This window comes from Calidris pugnax, unplaced genomic scaffold, assembly GCF_001431845.1.
Source record: "Calidris pugnax isolate Ruff unplaced genomic scaffold, ASM143184v1 scaffold248, whole genome shotgun sequence".
Classification (NCBI taxonomy): Eukaryota; Metazoa; Chordata; class Aves; order Charadriiformes; family Scolopacidae; genus Calidris; species Calidris pugnax.
The window spans coordinates 56823-76707 of NW_015090965.1; the positions used below are offsets into that span (position 1 = coordinate 56823).

At 39.1% G+C, this 19885-nt stretch overlaps 1 protein-coding gene across 5 annotated transcripts in view; it reads right to left on the reverse strand.

The window, feature by feature from the left end:
- ARNTL (aryl hydrocarbon receptor nuclear translocator like) overlaps positions 1–19885 on the reverse strand; it is a 53447-nt gene that overhangs the window by 33262 nt on the left and 300 nt on the right. The window contains exon 1 of one of the 5 annotated variants that reach the window (XM_014952560.1): positions 8160–8178. The exons of the other annotated variants lie outside the window; for them this stretch is intronic. The gene's annotated coding sequence lies outside the window, so the exon portion shown is untranslated. Of the gene's footprint in view, positions 1–8159; positions 8179–19885 lie in introns of those variants that run through there. 5 annotated transcript variants of the gene reach the window in all.

A 19885-nucleotide genomic window follows, 5' to 3' on the forward strand; every position in this document is an offset into this window, starting at 1 on the left:
CACAGCGACCAGAATGAGAGTAACCAGTTCAGATGTCTCTACGTAGAGCAGGAACCAGTGAATTCTGCCTCAGAGCTCTGCACACATTTTACTGGATGCCTTATGACATTTTACAGACACACCGAGATCCCCACAGGTATTCTAGGAACATATTTTGAGATTTCATCTCAAATGTCAAGAAGATGGATATTTTAAGGAGGCTTTTATACAAAAAAAGTATAGCTGTCATACGAAATCTACAAGATAACAGCTGATCTCCTACAAAGAGTAAGAAAAATTACACTAAGAATTACACCCAGGTAAAATTATCAAAGCAAGATCCACTGTCAATTAGCACACTCCTTCATGCCTTTGGATGCCTTATTTCAACAGGTCCTGCTGATCAAAAACATCTTGTTTGATTTCACTGGAAATGGATACAACCAAAATGGAATAAAAATCAGTTATTCTGAGAGCAGCTGCTTGTAGGAAAAGGACTGAACTCAATATCATAAGTGTTTTAATTATTTACCAAAAAAAAAAAAAAGAAATCAAAACAACCAAACCAATTTACTTTAAGTCAATACTAGAAATATTAAAACAATTTACTTTAAGTCAATACTAGAAATATTTTGTTCAGCACAACACCCCAGAATTTGTGTAGTGCAAGTCATAGAACAAAATAATCATATTTTACTTTTTAAAATGTTAAATGCTTGTAAAATAAATTCACAAAATCTATGTTAAGCTGTAGTATTTAACATTAATTTATTCCAATCCTTGAGAAGACTTTGTGCATGTGTGGGAAGGAACAAAGTACTGTATCTTCAACACTGGGGAAGAAGGCCTTAAACTTAATAGACAACAGAAACTTTAAGTCCTTTGGGCCCAAGATCTAATTCTACTCATTTAACACCAAAATTCATTTATTCTGTTAGCGATAACAGACACAAATACAGCTACAGTAAAAAAAGAAATAAATGAAAAAAATCTACTCCTTCAATTGCTGAAATAGAAACTTAGTTGAAGTTCTCGAACTGAGCTTCCCCAAATACAGCTACAGTAAAAAAAATAAATAAATGAAAAAAATCTACTCCTTCAGTTGCTGAGATAGGAACTTAGTTGAAGTTCTCGAACTGAGCTTCCAAGCCAGGTCCAGACTCCAATGTGTGAAGGACGTACAAGGTTTGATAACCTTGTTCCTCAACCCTAAACATCCAAAGGATTTTGCAGGGGCTGAAAGACAGAGGGAAATTCATCCTACCATGTGGGTAAATCAATTATCCATCATTAATATGCTTTAAGTAAAAATCTAATCAAAACTATTATTGACTTCTTAGTGGCTTATGTACTTCCATTGTGCTTTGGTCAGAGACCTTAAAAAAAAAAAACCACAACACAACAAAAAACAATAAAAACTCTCTCAACTGAGGAGGCAGTGGTTCTGTGAAGTCTCCCAAATAGTACACATTACTTCTAACATGTCAACAAAATAAGCTGTCTCATCTTGTGGTGCACTGCAGAGTCAACTTCAAAGCAAAATTTTTTAGAAAATTAGAAATTTCTCCTTACGAAGACTGTACACAACCTGGACTGACATTTCTAGAGCAGGAGAAGCATACAAGATGACAAGTAGGTAAACTACTTAACTCACTCCTCATGTTTCCACAAACAGTGGGAATCTACAAATCAGAGCATCTTTAACTCACAACTGGGAATGCCTACCTTTTGCACTGAACAAAAACTCTCTCAATTGAGGAGGCAGTGGTTCTGTGAAGTCTCCCAAATAGTACACATTACTTCTAACATGTCAACAAAATAAGCTGTCTCATCTTGTGGTGCACTGCAGAGTCAACTTCAAAGCAAAATTTTTTAGAAAATTAGAAATTTCTCCTTACGAAGACTGTACACAACCTGGACTGACATTTCTAGAGCAGGAGAAGCATACAAGATGACAAGTAGGTAAACTACTTAACTCACTCCTCATGTTTCCACAAACAGTGGGAATCTACAAATCAGAGCATCTTTAACTCACAACTGGGAATGCCTACCTTTTGCACTGGCAGCCCAAAAGATGCAGCTTTCATCAGACTCCTAACTATGAGCACTGGTTTACTGCAGACAGATACTTTAGACTTAAGTTTTAAGGGTATCTTCACCCGTCAATTACCTAAACTGGACAAGGTAAATTTCATGCAGTTAAATATTCATCTTCAAATTTATTGCTTATGAGTAAATGCCCAAAAGCCTAAGTGTTCATTGCAAGCATTATGATCGTGATATGCTCTGGGGAGGTGCAAGTTCTCCTTCTGGGGAGGTGCAAGTTCTCCTTACTGTGGTTAAGTGAAGCCCCTGTATCCTCACAGTTTGGCAAGTATTCTTCCTGCAACTCCCTTGAGTTCAAAGCCTAAGTGTTCATTGCAAGTATTATGATCGTGATATGCTCCAGGGAGGTGCAAGTTGTCCTTACTGTGGTTAAGTGAAGCCCCTGTATCCTCACAGTTTGGCAAATATTCTTCCTGCAACTCCCTTGAGTTCAAAATCTTCAAAGTTGTCTTTTAATGGCAGGAGGGAAAAATCCTCTCACACACAGTTCTAGGAAACGCATCTTCCAAATAATGTCCATATAAAATATCAGTCCAGCAAAACCCTTTTTCATTTACTTCAAAGGTAGTAGCTGTACATCATTAATACATACCCAGTCCAATTGGTGATTAGGCATACCATGGAACCCATTCTGGGATTTCTTCCTCAAGCTTATAGCTACTGCTTGTGCTTTAATATAACTTGCAATAGGATGTCTTGATTTAAAGATTTCAAGTGACAACAAGCTTTAAGTCAATCCACTTTTCTCACTGGCAAAGCACTATTTTAGTACTCCACTAGTTACTCCAGCTTACAGTCACCAAATCTTTCTGCGCTTTTGTCAGGTTTTCATTTTCTTCTCCCCTCCTCATTCTTGGAGAATTGCAGGCATCAAAACTAGACAATAAATTCATGCTCTGGCAAGACTAATATTACCTAAATAATATTTCCTAACTTGAGGAAATCAGTTCATGCATTCAGGGCTGTTAACCATTTTTCAGTTAAGTAGGTTGAACCTCTAGAGACTTCTTTTCGTCTCTGAAGTGCATGTATTAGGGTGACAAACTGAGTTTTTTGCATTTTCCTTTGGATTGAATCACCTGGTCCAAATACTGTTATACGTACTGCATACAGTTGATTCTGTTTTCCATTCACATCGTTACCACAACAAACCCAAATGCATTTGGCATGTGCAGAGATTTACTGCTAAACAAACTATAACTGAAGAGTTTATATCTTCAGGGAACAAAGCACATAAACAAAAGGGAAAAATATCACAAGAAGGAGCGTAGACACAGGTGGTTATATTTATACTTTATACTTCTATTTCCAGTTTTTGCATACCCCCTCTGGTCCTGCTAAATTCCATCTCTGGCTGGAAGAAGCCGTCCCTGCTCTCAGCACTCTGCCAGCCTGACAAAGAAAAGTTGACAGGCTGTCAGTTCCCCTTTGATCCTAAAGTAAGCCTTGGGAAAAGGCAGATATTCTCAGCCTGCCTGGAACCAAGCTGGGGTATTCCCCACTCAGCTGGCTCTCTGCTGTTTCCTCCAGCACACATATCCCTAACAGGTTCATTTTCCCCCACTGGTTTCCTAAAAGCTCTTTTTGATTTAACTTTACGCAAAATCAGATGTCAAACATATATGCATCACATCCGTAAGAACACCAGTATTTCTTCCTTCAGATTATGTCAGCACTATATTAGAGACTCAACCTCAGTTTTGTTCTCACACGATACCACTGCTTTTTGGATAGGAAAGCATCACACCTTTTTGTCAAGTATGTAATTGGCAGTCTGCTAAAAAAAGAAAAGCTGCAGAAGAACATACAATGACGGCATAGCTACTGTAGGTGTTAAGTTAAAGTTTATGTGTGGAAATGGAGAAATTTACAACTCTAGAATTATTTACAAATTTCCAGCTTTAAGAAAATAACTCCCCCCCCAGACACTCATGCAAATAGCCCCAACTATTTGTCTCTGCACCTGGAGTCCCTTTGATATATGTGGAGTAACAATAAACACTAACATAAATAAGCTCAGCAGTTTGGTTTCCTGAAGTCACACTATTTGCCATTTAAATCCACATCAAACCAGTGAAAACTGAGACAATGCAACAATGTAGCACTTGCATGTTCTCCGTAAAACACGCAAAAAGATCCAAACATCAAAAAAAACCAAAAGACACACATGCCATTTGCAGTCTTGTTCAATGCTTCAGAAATAATAACCTCCCCCATCCCCGAAATCCTGTTTTTTAAATGAGTGATCTGCTGCTCAGACTGAGAAAGGCAGCATTTCAGAGTTATGACAGCTCGTGCTGTGGCATTATCCGATACTCGGCTCTTCGGAGAGATTGGCATAGAGCAGTTATGAACGACAGCAACAACCAACACTGAGAAGTAGGGCAAGTTCCCAACACCCCCAAGGGCCAGCACTAATATTGATACAGCACATTATGAGCAGAATTGCTGTAGCTGAAAACCACCCGCTCAGCGCCCAGCCAACACTCCTGCTTAGTACTGCCACAGGACAAGGCAAGCAGGACCGCAGGGCAGCTTCTTCCAGTCTTACGCTATACCTTCACCAGTTTCAAGGGACTGGGAAACCAAAATGACAATTAAAAATAGTCCTTTAGCAGGACATTAAAAGTAAAGTTGAAGGTGAAACCAAAATTACAATTAAAAGTAGTCCTTTAGCAGGACATTAAAAGTAAAGTTAGATGTGTCATCACACCACACACTGAATGCAAAAGTGACATACTCTTGGCTTCTTCTGCCACAGCACTTTTTTTTTGTCTCCTTCTCTCTTATTTCTATGCAATGTGGCACACCTCCTAAGTGATTCCCCAAAAACCCTATAGTGTGCACTTCACAAAAGCCAGCATCTAGGAAATCTTTGCTTCTGAGGCTTTGTAAGTCACAGCACTCAAAGTAAGACTTGGTAGAGCAAATCAAATGACAATTTCAAGAGAAACAAACCAGAGTATTTTGTGTCTTTTCCACTCATGTCCAGAGTTTGTCTAGCTCCAGATAAGCACGAGGTATTTTTGAAAACTTGACAGCAAAGTTACTTGGTGGAGCAAATCAAGTGACAATTTCGAGAGAAACGAACCAGAGTATTTTGTGTCTTTTCCATTCATGTCCAGAGTTTGTCCAGCTCCGGATAAGCATGAGGTATTTTTGAAAACTTGACAGCAAAGTTCCACAGAACAGTTGATATAACGCTAGTGCCATCAAAGGGGTGGGTTCGCTCCCTTTTTTCTTCTCTTTGTCATCCTTCCCCCACATTTCCCTTCCAGTACTCCAGCACAGACATCATACAGTCCCCAGAGCCTGTCTGTACAGTGTGTCAAATCAATCTGCTCATCAGGCTGAATAACAACTTGACAGAAAGCACAGTCTTCTGAAGAGTTAGCAAGCTCAACTGTCTTACTGAAAGGTCAGATGATACCCAGAACCAGCGCAAAGCAAGGGGGTGAGACATGCCAAAAGAGGGGAAGGGGCAGAACTGTCCCTGTCAACAGCAGCCAGTGGTTAAAATGTCCATGTTATATCCCTTAACTGCACTTTCAGGCTATTCACAGCACTCCAGAAAGATTTGTTTTCAACATGCAAATCCCTGCCTGGTTTGAGCAAGGCAAGGTGTGCTGCCACCTTTCTACTGATCCACACCTGCTCGGTGACATTTTGCCTGCTCACTAATTTGTTCATTTGTGAATGACAAGTTATGAATATAGTATAGAGGAGACTTCCTATCCACTCTGTATTCATTGCTTCAGTGGGAGTAGAAGCTTTATTTTCTTGAGAAAGGCCTAAAGCGATTGGAAAGCCGTTTACAGAAATTGCTGATGAAACCTATTTCTGTATTTGCACGTCTGTACATTAAATGCTGGCGTTGAACCACCAAATTCACAAACCTGTACCATTCAGCTGCCAGATACGCATCTGGATGCAAGCCTCAGACTTGCATTTTTCCAGGCAGGTTTTAAATCTCTGATTCCAAATTTAAATCGGCAGTCAAGTCTGAATGCCCTCTTTTACATTACAACTGAAACTGAAAAAGTGTTTTAAAATTCCTATTGTATTTAGAATGAAGATTTCCATGACCAAATCAAGGCAGCCCTTAATAAAGGCAGACTATGGATCAGGGAACATCAGCAATTCACTTAATAGAGACTTATGCTACGCAGACATCTTGACTGATCTAAAAAAAAAAAAAAAGAAAAAGAAAAAAAGAAAGAAAATACAAGAAAGCAGGGAAGAATAGTGTGTCATCAACAGAAAAAAAAAAATATTAAAAAATCCTGCCAATACCAAACATGGGCAAAAGAAAAACTTGCTCAGAAAAAACAGCCCAAAGAAAACACAGCCACACACACCACAAAAGGACTCTTGGTAAAACTGAAGGCTGTCTTATTTTTATTTTTATTTGTAATGATTGCTTTTACTTGGATCAACAATCCACCCATGCAACAACCCCTTTGCCCTCCAGAAGAAGAGAGGATACAATACAGAGCAAGGGGACATCTGACTAAGAGTTGAAAGCAGAAGTTTTTCCAACCCATTGTTTTAGTCCAAAAGAGAACATTCCATGACCTACGCAGTCTGATCCCGAAGGACCTAGGAAGGATCACTAGACAGTTCACATTCCTCCACAAAAAGTTTAAGTAGGTTTAGATGATCTTATTTCCGCAAGTATCAGGCTTGTGCCAAATATTAATAATGCAGTCCCTTAGTTACCACTTACAAATGCTCGTAATTATTTACAGCTCCTGAACAGTACGGAGGAAGACTTGGATACCATCCAACAAATCCACAGTAATTAAATTTATTAGAAAATGGAAAACTTTCCAGTTTCACTCAGTGGAACAGGACAAGCAATGAGTTCTGTACAAAGAATAATGAAGTAAGCTAGTACTCTTCAGCGTAGAAAATTGACAGGACTAAGGTATACAAAATCATCAAATGTCACAGATACATCAAAGCTTGGTTGAAAACAACGTAGCTCTTCACACATGAGGTGGTAGGCTGTAGAAACTCTGCCAAATAATAGGGAGGTTAGAAGTTCATGTGGTTTCCAAGGAGAGGTAGGACCAGTTCACGGAAAGGAATTCTGCTGAGTGGTACCACCACATCTGACTTGTGAATCCCTTGAACTGAAAATAACTGTGGGCCAGCAAGAGAAGACACATGGTTGCCCTAATCTCTTTGCCAGGCAGCCACTCAAGCCACTTCTTGAGACGGGACTCTACAGGAACTGGGTCTTCATCATGGCATGCAGCAGTCACTCTTACCTTCTTTCAGTATTAGAAAAAGAGTATTATCTCAATTTCTAAGTATTTAGAGAAAACTTCTACTTACAAGAATGACATACATGGAATACCCATAGTGAAAGTGTAAAGTTTACAATATCCTCAAAAATACATCAAGATTACCTCTGGTTTAAGTGAACTAACCTGCAGTTATAATTGTAACATCACTTAATACTATGTGGAAGACCTAAACTCTGTACACATTACATGGAGTTTAGTAAAGCAAACGTAAAAGCTTAGCTTATCAGAAAAAAAATGTAGGAAACAAGATTTATACGTTAGGTATCTGCTTTCATAAGTGGAATTCCAAACCCACTTTAGACAACTAAATTCCTGTGCAGCACCTAGAAACAACAGCACCGAGAAGAGAACCATGTAAAAGTCAGTAGGCACAAACCACCTAAAATAAACACTGAGGATGGCCGTCCCGTATTTCACCTTGCTAAGCACTTCAGCTAATACACAGAGTTCTCCACTCACCTCAAGTCTTGCTTACACAGTATGAAATTACATTTCAAATCAGCAAGTAGAGCTCACAATTCTCTTCTGAAGAGACCAAAGGAGCCAGCAAACGAGGGAAATCGTTACTGATAACTCATGGGGAAAATCCCAACCAGACAAACATGCTTAGAATAGAAAAGAATCACGTATTTCAGGGGAACATATAGTAGATATAAGTATTTCTGGCTACTTTCAGAGTCCTCTTTTTTTGCAATGTTCACTTCAGAACACGATTTCATGTCATGCACTATTTTGTCCTGACTTTACTAGAGAAATACATACCCCTTCTGTATGTGTTTTTGCCTCAGTCACTCAACTGGTGATCAACTGAAATGTTCTTTAAGGAATGTTCTTAAGCCCCTTCAGCTGTCTTCAGGGGTTTTGTCTCCTCTTCCACGTGTTGAATTTATTCGTTGTCCCTAGAGGCACAAGCTTAAGTTTATATTCAATAAAACCTGAAGTAACTTACTAAACGGAAAATATGAACCTTGACTAGCTTAACTGACAAATACAAATGTCCTTTCATTATCTTAATGTTAAATCACTACATTTTTGTTTTCCTGAATATCAGCTCCTCAGGTTTCTCTCCCCCTTTTTCCTCCATAATGCATCAGTGCTTGAAATTTTGTTCTTATACAGATCATTGGTATTAAAAGTTGAAATTCTTATGTCAAAATAGAGGAATGTTGTATTTTGCTCTCTTTAGTTAGTAAGATTACAGACCCAAGGCAAGGTGTGCTTTGCTTTTCAGTATTGCTGAACAAAACTCTTAGGTATCACACTTCAGCTGTGCCTCACAGAATAACAATATGAGAATCTCCAGTAGTATTTTCAACCTTTTAAGTTAAAGCTGTGCGTCCTTCACCTTCCTTCTACTCAAACACATAATACCACAGAGATAAGTACGTAAGTTTTATCTTAATACCAAAACCAGATTCATTCCCTTGTATGATCATGTATTCTGATCTCCTCTGCAATAGCAGGCAACATCATTACTACTTTATACAATCAACTGCCATGCCGTAATTCAGGCCAAAGTTTATTTTAGAAAGATATCAGAGATTAACTGATGTGTTGCAAGAATCTATTACCCTCCTCCTATCTTTTCTGTTCCAAAGCTTAGTTCTTCTTTTTCAAAACTTCCAACTTTTCTAGCCTGAATTTGAGTAGGGCACCTATCAGCTACTAAACCTCATTTCATTTTCTCCTACCTTCCCTTATCAGGTCATTAAAGATGAATGCAGTGAATTGCTTTTTCCTCCTTTAGTTGGATTTGTTCGATCTCTCACTGTAAGGTTGCATTTGCAAAACACAGTTCATTCCTTGAACTCATCAATTTTCTAGAAACACTTTCTGAAATCCAGGAAAGGATTAAAGTTATGACATAACTAACATAGTTATGACATACAGAGATCAATCTACCTTTGAATCCAGCTTCATCTCCTTGTTTACTAAGCAAAAAACTCATTTTTCCACTTCTCTGTAACACTGCACTGGAAACTGCCAGTCAGTAGCATCCTCCCACCCTCAGCCACTTCAAACCTTCATCTTAAAAGTGTGATATACAGATAAATAACTCTTGGGCAGCTAGGTAGAAACGGCACATATATTTCTTAAGCAAGATCTTATCAAGCCACATAGGCTGTTGGAGCGGTAACTAAACACACCAACCTGCACCACTTGGCTCTCTCACCAGTAAGAGTTTCTTCTGCCATCACACAAATGATACAGATCCTGACTAGCGTAACATCAAGGACAAAGCAAAGTGGAAATTGCCAGAAATAATGGTACTGACTAATCCTTGCTTAGATCACAAACACTAACTGTGTGAATCAGTTAGCTAGTTTGTTTAATATGGGGCTACAGAGATTTTTACCGTGCAGCACAGACCTCTCTTTGGGAATTCATGTGACAGAATTCTTACATTTTGTTATTAGATGAGATGTTGCAAATCTAAACATTTAACCCTTTGTAACTGAAGTGTGACTGTGAGAGCTGTTAATCTCCTCGCTTCATCTTTCAGCTGTGTACTCTCATATAGCACTGGCACTTGTCTAAACCCACGCTGAACTGTTCAGGGAACCAAACAGATTAAAACTAATCCTGCCAAAACAAAACTTTTTTAAAAAGCTACAAGTCTGAGTAGATCACAGTAAGGTGATTCAAGGAGTCAAACAAGTACCAGCATTGTACAAAGGAGGGGGAGAGATGATGAACTCAATAGTAAGCGTATAAATAACTTAGCTAGCAAATACACACCTGAACGTGAGAACACACAGGTTAAACTCTATAGAGATATTATAGGAAGAATAAGCCTACAAAGTCTCCAGTGAAATACATTTATTAAATAAACAGTCTGAAAAGTGGTTTGGTTTTGTTTGTTGCTTGGGGTTTTTTTTGTGAGCTGCTGCTTTGAATAATTTACTCCTTTTACAGGAGGCTCTTTTATCGACATCCGAGTTAAAACAAATCAATCTCCAGTAAACAGGAGCACAGTCAAGAAAGAACCTGTATGAATGCTATTCAACATCCAGAGAAGCAGGAATGTGAAAACTATGAGCAGAACGCAACAATTCGGGAAGCCAGCAGACACTGACCACCCCTTGTAAGAGGGGAAGACAATGATTAGCTGACATGTGGAAATGATTCTGACGAGTACACTTCTGGAAGGATACATGGAAAATACAGAACTCCACCATAAAGAATGATTGAAGAGAAACTTAAATGTTGTTGCCAAATAAAGACTCAGCCAAATTACATCACAGGGAGGAGTTAAAAGAGATATGCTGTGTTGTATTTGAAGGTGGAAAGCTACGATACTTCAGTACAATATGCAATTGGGTTTGCTAGGAAGGGAAATTAAAATTTACTGTGTTTATTCCTGATGTTTCTTCTTTAAGCAGAAACCTGCTAGTGCATCCAGGTTCTCCCAGATGTTGGAAGGCCAGGAAAGTTCCTTTTTCTGCTTCCTGAAATTCAGCAAAATCCACTCGCCAGCCCCTTCTGCAGACAAACCTGAGAACTTGTACCAATCTCATTCTCTGACCTGGTTGCCAACACAGTATCATTCCAAAACACTGCCATTGCCACAAAACACAAACAAAAGCAAACAAAGCTCTCATAGAACTGAGACAAAAGGATAACAAAAAGCCACACACAGGCAATTTTAAGGGGGGAAATTTTTATTTTTCTTCTTTTGTAAATAAAGTCAGAGAGCAGTTACCAGGTTTTCCCAAGTCACCAAGCAACATTCAGCAGAAAAATAGAGAAATAGGTCTCATTGACAAAAACCAGAAACCAGTACTTTCCCAGGTTTGTCAGGGGACATCATCATTCCGGTATGTTTAGGGCTACAGGGAACAAGCAAGCCATAGAAATATCCTCAAGCTAGAAGACAAGTCAGAGGACTAAAAAAATACTTGTTTTCAAAAATAAGAAGTACGCATCTGAATGCCGTGCCAAAGGAATTAGATTACACAAGTTTTACAGCACACCATGAATGAATCCATGGAGGCTGAACTACTTGCCTGAGCAAATCCTGTTCTGAAAGGCACATTAATTTTGCCTAAAAAGCGCTTGGAACTCTGCTAGACTAACTTAAGCATTTAAAGGAGCGTCAAAAGTCTTGTAGGGCTGAATAATGATCAGTTCACCTACAGACAGAAGATTGTTGATATGTTACAATGCTAACTAGGTCTCTAATGAGATACCCAAACACTTTTTCTTCACTTTTTTATTGCATGGAGTATTTTTTTTCCTGCTTCTGAGATGTGCAACTATTTGGTCCTTACTAGTCTTCATGTAATTAATTCATTTAAGTAGAAGGCATGGATTCTCTTGTCATCTGCTGACTTAAACCTTTCCTTACTTTCTGTTTCAGTTCTAAATTAAGTTCAAAAGTTCTAGTATATCTTTTTTAAAAGTGTATATCACAGCCATACAGAAAACAGATTTTTATGCCACTCAACACAAGGACAATTCTCCTGAACATCTATTTGATATGAATATCAAGAACAAACTAAGGTACCAATATTTCTCTGAAGGGAAGCCTAAGTAGGTTTTAAAGAGCTTTCCTTCCAGGAAACAGAATATGTAGACAAACTAAGAGCAAGTTGAGATCTACACCAAGGTAGAGAAGCATTCTTAAACAGCAATTCAAGATTTATTTGTTTTTAAAACAGACAGCTCCTCTCCTCTAAAGAGAGCAGAGATGTGCGCAATTAGTGGACTGAAGTCTACACCATGTATTATTTTGGTGGAAAAGAAGATTGTCTTCCTTTTAGTCTCCTTCCTATATTCTATTTCCTCTAGATTTCCTGGCAAGCCTAACTAGAGACATTGCTGGGCCTCTGCCATTTTTAGATAAATTATCAGTTTGACAACAACTTGGACATGTGAGTGTTCAGCTCCAGTAAAGTCAAGTGATCGTGGTGAATGAGCTCCTGAGAGATTTGTGTATCTGAAACACTTCTATATTTGTTCATCTGGAAACCCAGAAGCACATGGGCCAGGAAGGGAAAAGGGAAAAGAGTCAGAGGTCTAGCTGAGTTACTCTTTCGTATTATGAAAAAGATTTTTTTAAAATGGCAGACAAAATAGTGAAAAGCTCCACTGTGTAGCTCCAGAGATGAAATTAAAAAGCTGTTTATTTTTGTGGCTTCTGGTATCAGTATTAAAACCAGATTTTTTTTTTTATTATTTTTTATGTAGATTTATGAAAGTAACGACCTAATACAGCTTAATCCGAAAACATTCTGCCATAAATCCTCTTCTTCCACATCAAAGTTGCGATGTAACATATTTAAAACAGCACTCTTCACTTATTGCCTTTCCCACCTCTCCTTCAGGACTCCCCATGTGCAACACGTGCTGTTTCGTAACTTACAAAAGCACAAATGTCTATGGAGCCACAAGGTGTGTATGGTGTCAGTGAACTGAGTAATCTCAAATCAGACTCCGGGGGCAAAAAGTTATTCTTGGCTGACAGCTGATTCCCCAGTCCAGTATCTTTGCCCAAACTTTTATGGAGTTAGAGTTTTGGTGGGAGCTACTTTGTCCATAGCAATCCAGGTCAAATGGTCAAAACTACTGCCCAAGTACATTCAATTGTCACTGGATGTTTTAAAGGACAAACTGCTGGGCACCAAAACCAGAGAATTCTTTTTGGCCATAGGTTTTTGCTTTTTGTCCTGTCAAAGTACCTGAGCATAGCCCTGGTGATACTGCCCTGAAAAGTCGCATTTCCTACACAGGTTCTTGAAAGTCTCCAAAAATTCATCAGTCAGACTAAAATTCTGAGGAGAAACATATATATAAAGGACACAGTCAGATAACTTTCACGGTGGCATCAGCTGTATGTAATTGTTAAAATTTGCTCCAAACTGGCAAATTGATAATCTCTACCAGGAACAGGAATGTAGAAACATCGGTTTCTACAACAGCTGACTGCTGTAATGTTCATCTCTGTTTCCCCACCACCATCATCTTATTCTTCATGATGACAACAGCCTTAGAGTAAGATGAATAAAGAGCTACTCCAGCTGAGAAAATAAAGCAGGCATTTGCTATGGAAGAGTCTCATGGTCAAGGCAGATAAATTAGGACAGGAATTACTTCATTCAACAAATAATGCCAAATACAGTAATTGAGAACTCTTTACTGCTAGCTGGGATATCTTAAACAGACTAAACTAGATTTTTAAATGCTATAATAGGGAAATACCCATCTTTCTTCAGACTGCTCCCAGGCCAGAGAAGCTAACAAAGTTGCATATGTCTCAGATGGGGGGCGGGGGGGAGGGAGAATTATATAAAAGCCCTAGAATTTCTAACAGACATGAAACAGAAAATTCCAGCATAAACTCAATCTAGCATAAACTCATTGCTCTTATTTCTCTCTTCCTATTAAAAATAGGAATATCCAATTGCTGGCCTTGTATTTCTAAAATACAAATAACTTCTAGAACTTCTAGAGTTTGGACCCAAACTACATGGCAAGCATTTGACAACATTTTGAGCAGATTATTCTTTAACAACTGGAGAGCACTTCCAGCAACTCTAATGTTTTTTTGTGACAAGTCCCTCTAAGAAATCAGTGAACTGACTTGACAGGTTTCTAAAATAAACTGTAACATTCAGTGGCTAGTTTGGTCATTGCAGCAAAAAAATATTTTCAAATAGGAGAAATATAATAAATTCTAAAAAATAAATAAGGGGAAACTACACTATTTGAAATAAAAACTTCCAAGCTAACTTCTTTTCACACATGATTTTTCACTAAAAATGGTACTGTGAGAGTGAAGGGCTGTAACAGACATAATTTAAAATTTCCTAATGTCACACAGGATCAGTAGAAATTAAATATTATGTAAAAACTGTTAACTGAAATACAAGTTCTGGACCCCAGAATTTATCCCTGAAAAATGACTAGGCCGTTCAAGTCTATTGGCAAAATAAACACTTCTTTTAAAGGTTATACTAAAACTAATATGCCAGTAGCCAAGCTGCAGCATAAAGCCCAAATCTTAAGGAGATTTAAAATACAATTATCAGAGGTCCTTGAGTGAAGGGTAGAAATAAAAGTAGAACTCGAACCAAAGCCATTTTGCTGTCACTCTCAACACAACTACAGTGCATACACACAACATCAAGGATAAAAGTTTTATTATTTTTTACTATATAGTTTTGCTTAAAATTGGAACAGAAGTCCTAGATTTCACAATGCTCCAAGAAAAATCCATAGATAACAAAGAGAAATCCATTCATAACAATTCAAGGAAAAAACCCAATCAAACCAGTTCAAGGAAACTGTTAACTAACAGTTTTAAAGACAGAAAAAACATTCCTCAAAAAAAGCCACCGTTTTATTTTCTTCTGTTCTTTCTAGAAAGTAACATCTCCCTCTCACTTGACTCCATTAATATCCTACACTACAGCATTATTTAGCAATTTCTACCGCAATTTTGTCCTTTTTTGTTAGATAAACTAACAAAAAGTCTAACTTATCTAACAAAAAGTGTTAGATAAACACTTTAAGGAAGTCTCCAAGACAAAACGAACTTCAGATCAAGACTGATACTTATTTCCGAGTTCTGTCTTACTTCATTCTGCCTCCAAAACCTACATCAATCCCAAATGGGTAAGGCTAACTTCAGAGTTTTCTGAGTAGTATCAAGACTACATCCAATCTTTAAAATACATGGATTCCATTAACTTATTTTAAACTGACAGAGAAAGGGATTAAGGCAAATGGCTGCAATCGAATAAGCGTGCATGATGTACTACAAAATGCCCTCCTATTAAAAGTGATTTGAGAGACATGATGCCAATCCACACTGCTTAGGAATTGCCAAACACATCCTTCCCAGGATTACATTAACTGCACATTGGAAGATGTGTTTCCATCACAGCCACACCAAGCAAGGACTTGCTACTTCCTTTTTACAAGGTGCCACTAAATTGCCTTGTACCTGTGGAAAACAGAGCCTACTAACATTTGCAAGGAAAATACTGTCAAAACAAACACGAAAACTACAACCATCTTCCTCAACTGCTTACATTTGTATGAATGGGTGTCTTTATAGTTAGTAGAGAACGTCAACATCTTAGACCACAAGAAACGTGGCTTGTTATTTCACCATTCTAAAATCCTGCCAACGGTATTTCTTGCTCTATAAGTAGCCAACTGGCACCACTCCTACAGAAGACCAACCTACTAAACTACAGCATGACTTCAACTCAGGGTCACAAGTTGTTCTGACACCAGCAGCTGACCTAGAAGTGTGTCTGACATCAGAGACATTGAATAACAGCTTCTCAAATGGCAGGAGACTGAAAAGGTTACAAATTCTGTATGCCTTGGCTAAGAAATATCTTTTTGCAGCTGCAAGGGAGAAAAGACGACCTGAACGTAGAGAAGAAAGATGAATCCTTGCAGGCAAGGAAGGGGCAGGGAACACGGACAGTCCTGCACCGTTCACACGAAGAAGACATTGACAGCCACTTCTTGAATTGAATTAAACTGTAGAATCACTACAGGAATTTTAGCAACAGTAAAATAGATTAGAAATAACTGCAAATGCAACAGAAACTATCAATGTGCTTCAGGACAAAGACTGAAATGTCAGACTAATTTTTTAGTTAATGAATATTCCAGACTACCAAAGCCTGACGATGCTGTTTTGATCTGCGTTCTTCTGCAGAATGGATTAAAAAAGAAATTACATTTCTCAACATCTGGTGAAAGATCAGGTTTCCAAGGAGATGAAGTCTGGGCCTTGGATAAGTAGCCTTACTGCATTTTTCCAACAAATTGAGGTAAAAAAAGGCAGGTGCAATACGCAGTTCATGCCAACGAGCTATTCACCTCGATATCTACCTCATTCAATGTACAGTTCAATTAAATATACACCACGGGTTATTTGACAATATATTTGGCAATATTCAGAGCGATTAAATACAGATAAAAACAATTCAATAATTACAACTGGCATCTTTTCCTCCCACAAAAAAAAAAAAAAGATCGCACACAAAACTTAAATAGGCTGTCTAAATAACTCAATACACTAATTCTTAAAAAGAAAAGCATTCTCATTTTGTAAGGGCATCATTCTGTGCTCTGTTTCAGCGTCTTCAGTTTCACCTACGTAACACCACAGCAGTATACAAACGTCACCAGTTTGCATTTGATCTAACTAAACCTGGAACATACTACTACTGCAATGCAAGGCTACCACCACGTAAGTATGTACATACACACACGTAACAGGCAGAGTTTACACCTCTGCTCTACTTTTTCTGTCCATTATCTAAAACCTACAGTGACTCTTAAAAAGACTGAAAGACCCAGATTGAAAGTTCTTTAACTGCATTTGAAAATGCCACAAAACACCTTATTTGCATCTTCAAGCACCTCTAAAACACAGACCCTAATTTTTATGGGCTGATCCAGCAGAGCTTTCATCAACTAAGTGTAAAAGTTAGTGCCAATTTCCATTCAGTATCATCTCAGCTACTGTATTTATCAAAACCAATTATTTTTAGTCTTAAGTTTTCTGAGTATGACGACAGCCAAAAATGAAAGTTTCAAACCATGTTTAATATATCAAAATACACAGAGAAACCTTAAGTATTCTTCGCATTCTGTAAACTTACTGAGAGCAAGGAAGCTACGCAAGCTTAAAAATATGTATTTATTTTGGGCTTCTATTTGCAATCATTTGCATATTTATGCCTTTACACATCTTTTCTTGAAGACAACTAACTTTAGAGAACTTTAAACTTTCTAATACTTTGAAATATAGGTAACTGCTTTTTACTACTTTTCTGCTCTCTTTCAAAAGAGACAAAACCGATGATAAAGGTTAAAAATAAAAAACATACAAGTTACAGAACTAAAAAAGATAGTCACTAAGGGATGCACCAAATTCACTTTGTTTTACTAAACAACAATGTATTATTCCATCAGGTTTTCCTGTACCTCCTATTAAAGTGTAACCACAAAGACTATTGGCTCTGTGCTGAAACAGCTTAAAACACTGAATTCAGCATGAAAACTTCAGAGCGATTAAATTAATTAACCTACATGTCTCTTGGTATTTCTAGCATGCTTGATATCAATTCACTTTGAAAACTGGTCTTACTCATCTGTAGCATGCAGGCTGCTGCTATCACATTAGGTCTCAACTTTGTCATCATAGTCTTGCATAGTGTCAAGGAACTGTGTCGCTTTAAGCTCTGCCAAATAAATCCAATGAGTGTTCACTTGTTCCTACTCCAGGTTTCCCAAAAGAATCTTTGAGAGCAGGTATTTGAAGAAGGAAAAAAAGTCTCCAAGAAACTCCTCCTACAAATATCACCATCCTAATACATCCTTAGCAATGGTCCCCAAATTAAACCTGTCTCTTGGTAGCAGGTGGTGACAGTGACTTAGTATCAGGCCCTAACTTCAGCTCTGGCTTTATGGAATCCCAACTACAGCTAAGCTAGTTTACTGACACTCCCCAGAGGGCCTTGTAGGGAAGAACAAAACAAAAGAGCTATCTTTATGTTCTCTGTGGTACTTCTCTCTTATCGAGGCAATTTCCCAATGTACTTCTTTTACAGGCCTTGAGCCTACACAGCACCACACAGCACAACTGTCACACAGACAGACAATGGAAATGCACAGCATAGAAGAGAATACAGCATAAACCAGCATATTAATCCATAACCACAGTATTTTATTGGGTTATTTTACACGCTCCATTCCTACAAGTAGGCATACAGAAACATGAGTGGCCATGAGAAATACAAACCCACAGAGCTCAGAAGTAGTAAAGACTTTCCCTTAATAGGCAGCTGTGGTTTAGAATATTCAGATGAGAGGTCTGTAGTTTGACACTTCAAATAGCTATTTACATTTGCATATTCCTAGAGCATACAAAACACAGATTCTTTCTAGGGCAGAGTTTAACCTCAGCCTTCTGCAAGGCCATGTACAGAGTCAGCCTGGATTAACAGTGAATTAAAACAACCTTTCTTTTTTCCCCTACAAACTTAGCTGCAGACTGTGTATTATCAGTCGCTCCCATTTAAAAAGCCTTTTTGATAAAAAATATACTGATATACTGATATACTAAACAGGCAGGACAGGTATAGAATTATAGAATTGCCCAAGCCAGAAGGGACCTCCAAATATCATCTAGTCCAACCTCCCCACAGTCAGCAGGGACACCCCCAACTAGACCAGGTTGCCCAGGGCCTCGTCGAGCCTCACCTTGAATATCTCCAGGGAAGGGGCCTCAACCACCTCCCTGGGCAACCTGTTCCAGTGCTCCACCACCCTCACAGTGAAGAACCCCCTCCTAATCTCCAGTCTAAATCTGTTCCCCTCCAGCTTGAAGCCATTGCCCCTCGTCCTGTCACTGCAGGCCTTTCTAAACAGGTACTTTAATACTAACCTATTAAAGAAAAAAATGAAAATGTAGTTTCATTTTGAATGTGCAAGGATCAGCATTTTGAAAAAAAATTCTACTTAAAGACTGCATGAATTTTGTAAAGAGATCAGATTCAAAATTGTTTAAAAAGATGATCGCTGTATGCAGTCGACCCTTTCTACCTTGGATACTAAGAAAATACTTAAAAATTGCTGTAAGCATAATTTGCTTCAAAAGCACAAAAACACACCCACTTGTTTCCTCACCGTTATTTTCAAGTACTAAAATCTTTCCAAAGCTGTTATGATTGAGGCACCAGAGTAACAGAAACTCCAGCAGTAAAAAAAATGCAGACTGATTCCCCTGCCTCCCCAAGCGCAAAAATCCTCATCTTGGAATGAGGACATTAATATTCCCTTATATATTCCCAGGGTCCTGCACTGGGTGTCAAACGACCACGCTCCTGTTGACAGCAAAGAGAGACACAGAGCTGTCAGGAACAGGCTGAGGAGCAGCAGCACCGGGCAGGGCGGACTCAGGACCCCGGGGTGATTGAGGAGGTAACCGAGCCGTGCCGTTGGGAAGCGAAGAACCCCCCCAGTTGTGGGGCTGGCGAGGTGGCTCTCCTCATCCACAGGTAGGACTGGCCTGTGTGCATCAGTACGGAACCCACAGGAATTCCCAACTGCTACCATCGTTTTGGGGTTTAACACATACACACACTCTCCTCGGGCCTCACCTAAAGCAGACCTAAAGCAGACCTCCCCTCAGGTGCCACAAGGCACCTGATGTATTGAAAAGATCCAAGGGACCAGCTCCAGGACAGATGTTCAAGGGACCCCATTCCTGGTGCAGGAAAAGGGGCGCCAAGGTCTCTGCTCAGCGACTCACCTCAGCCTCCATGTCCCCGGGGAGGCCAGCTCACCCCCGGGAGGAGGAACAACCCCGGCAACGCCACCACCGAGCCCCTGGACCCCCGGTTTTGCCCCTTTAGCACAGACAGCGGGACCCCCCCTCCCCCAGCCCCGGCTCTGCCCCCGGGGTCCGGCCGGGCTCCCGCACCGGCAGCGGGCCCGGCTGCAAACGGCGGCCG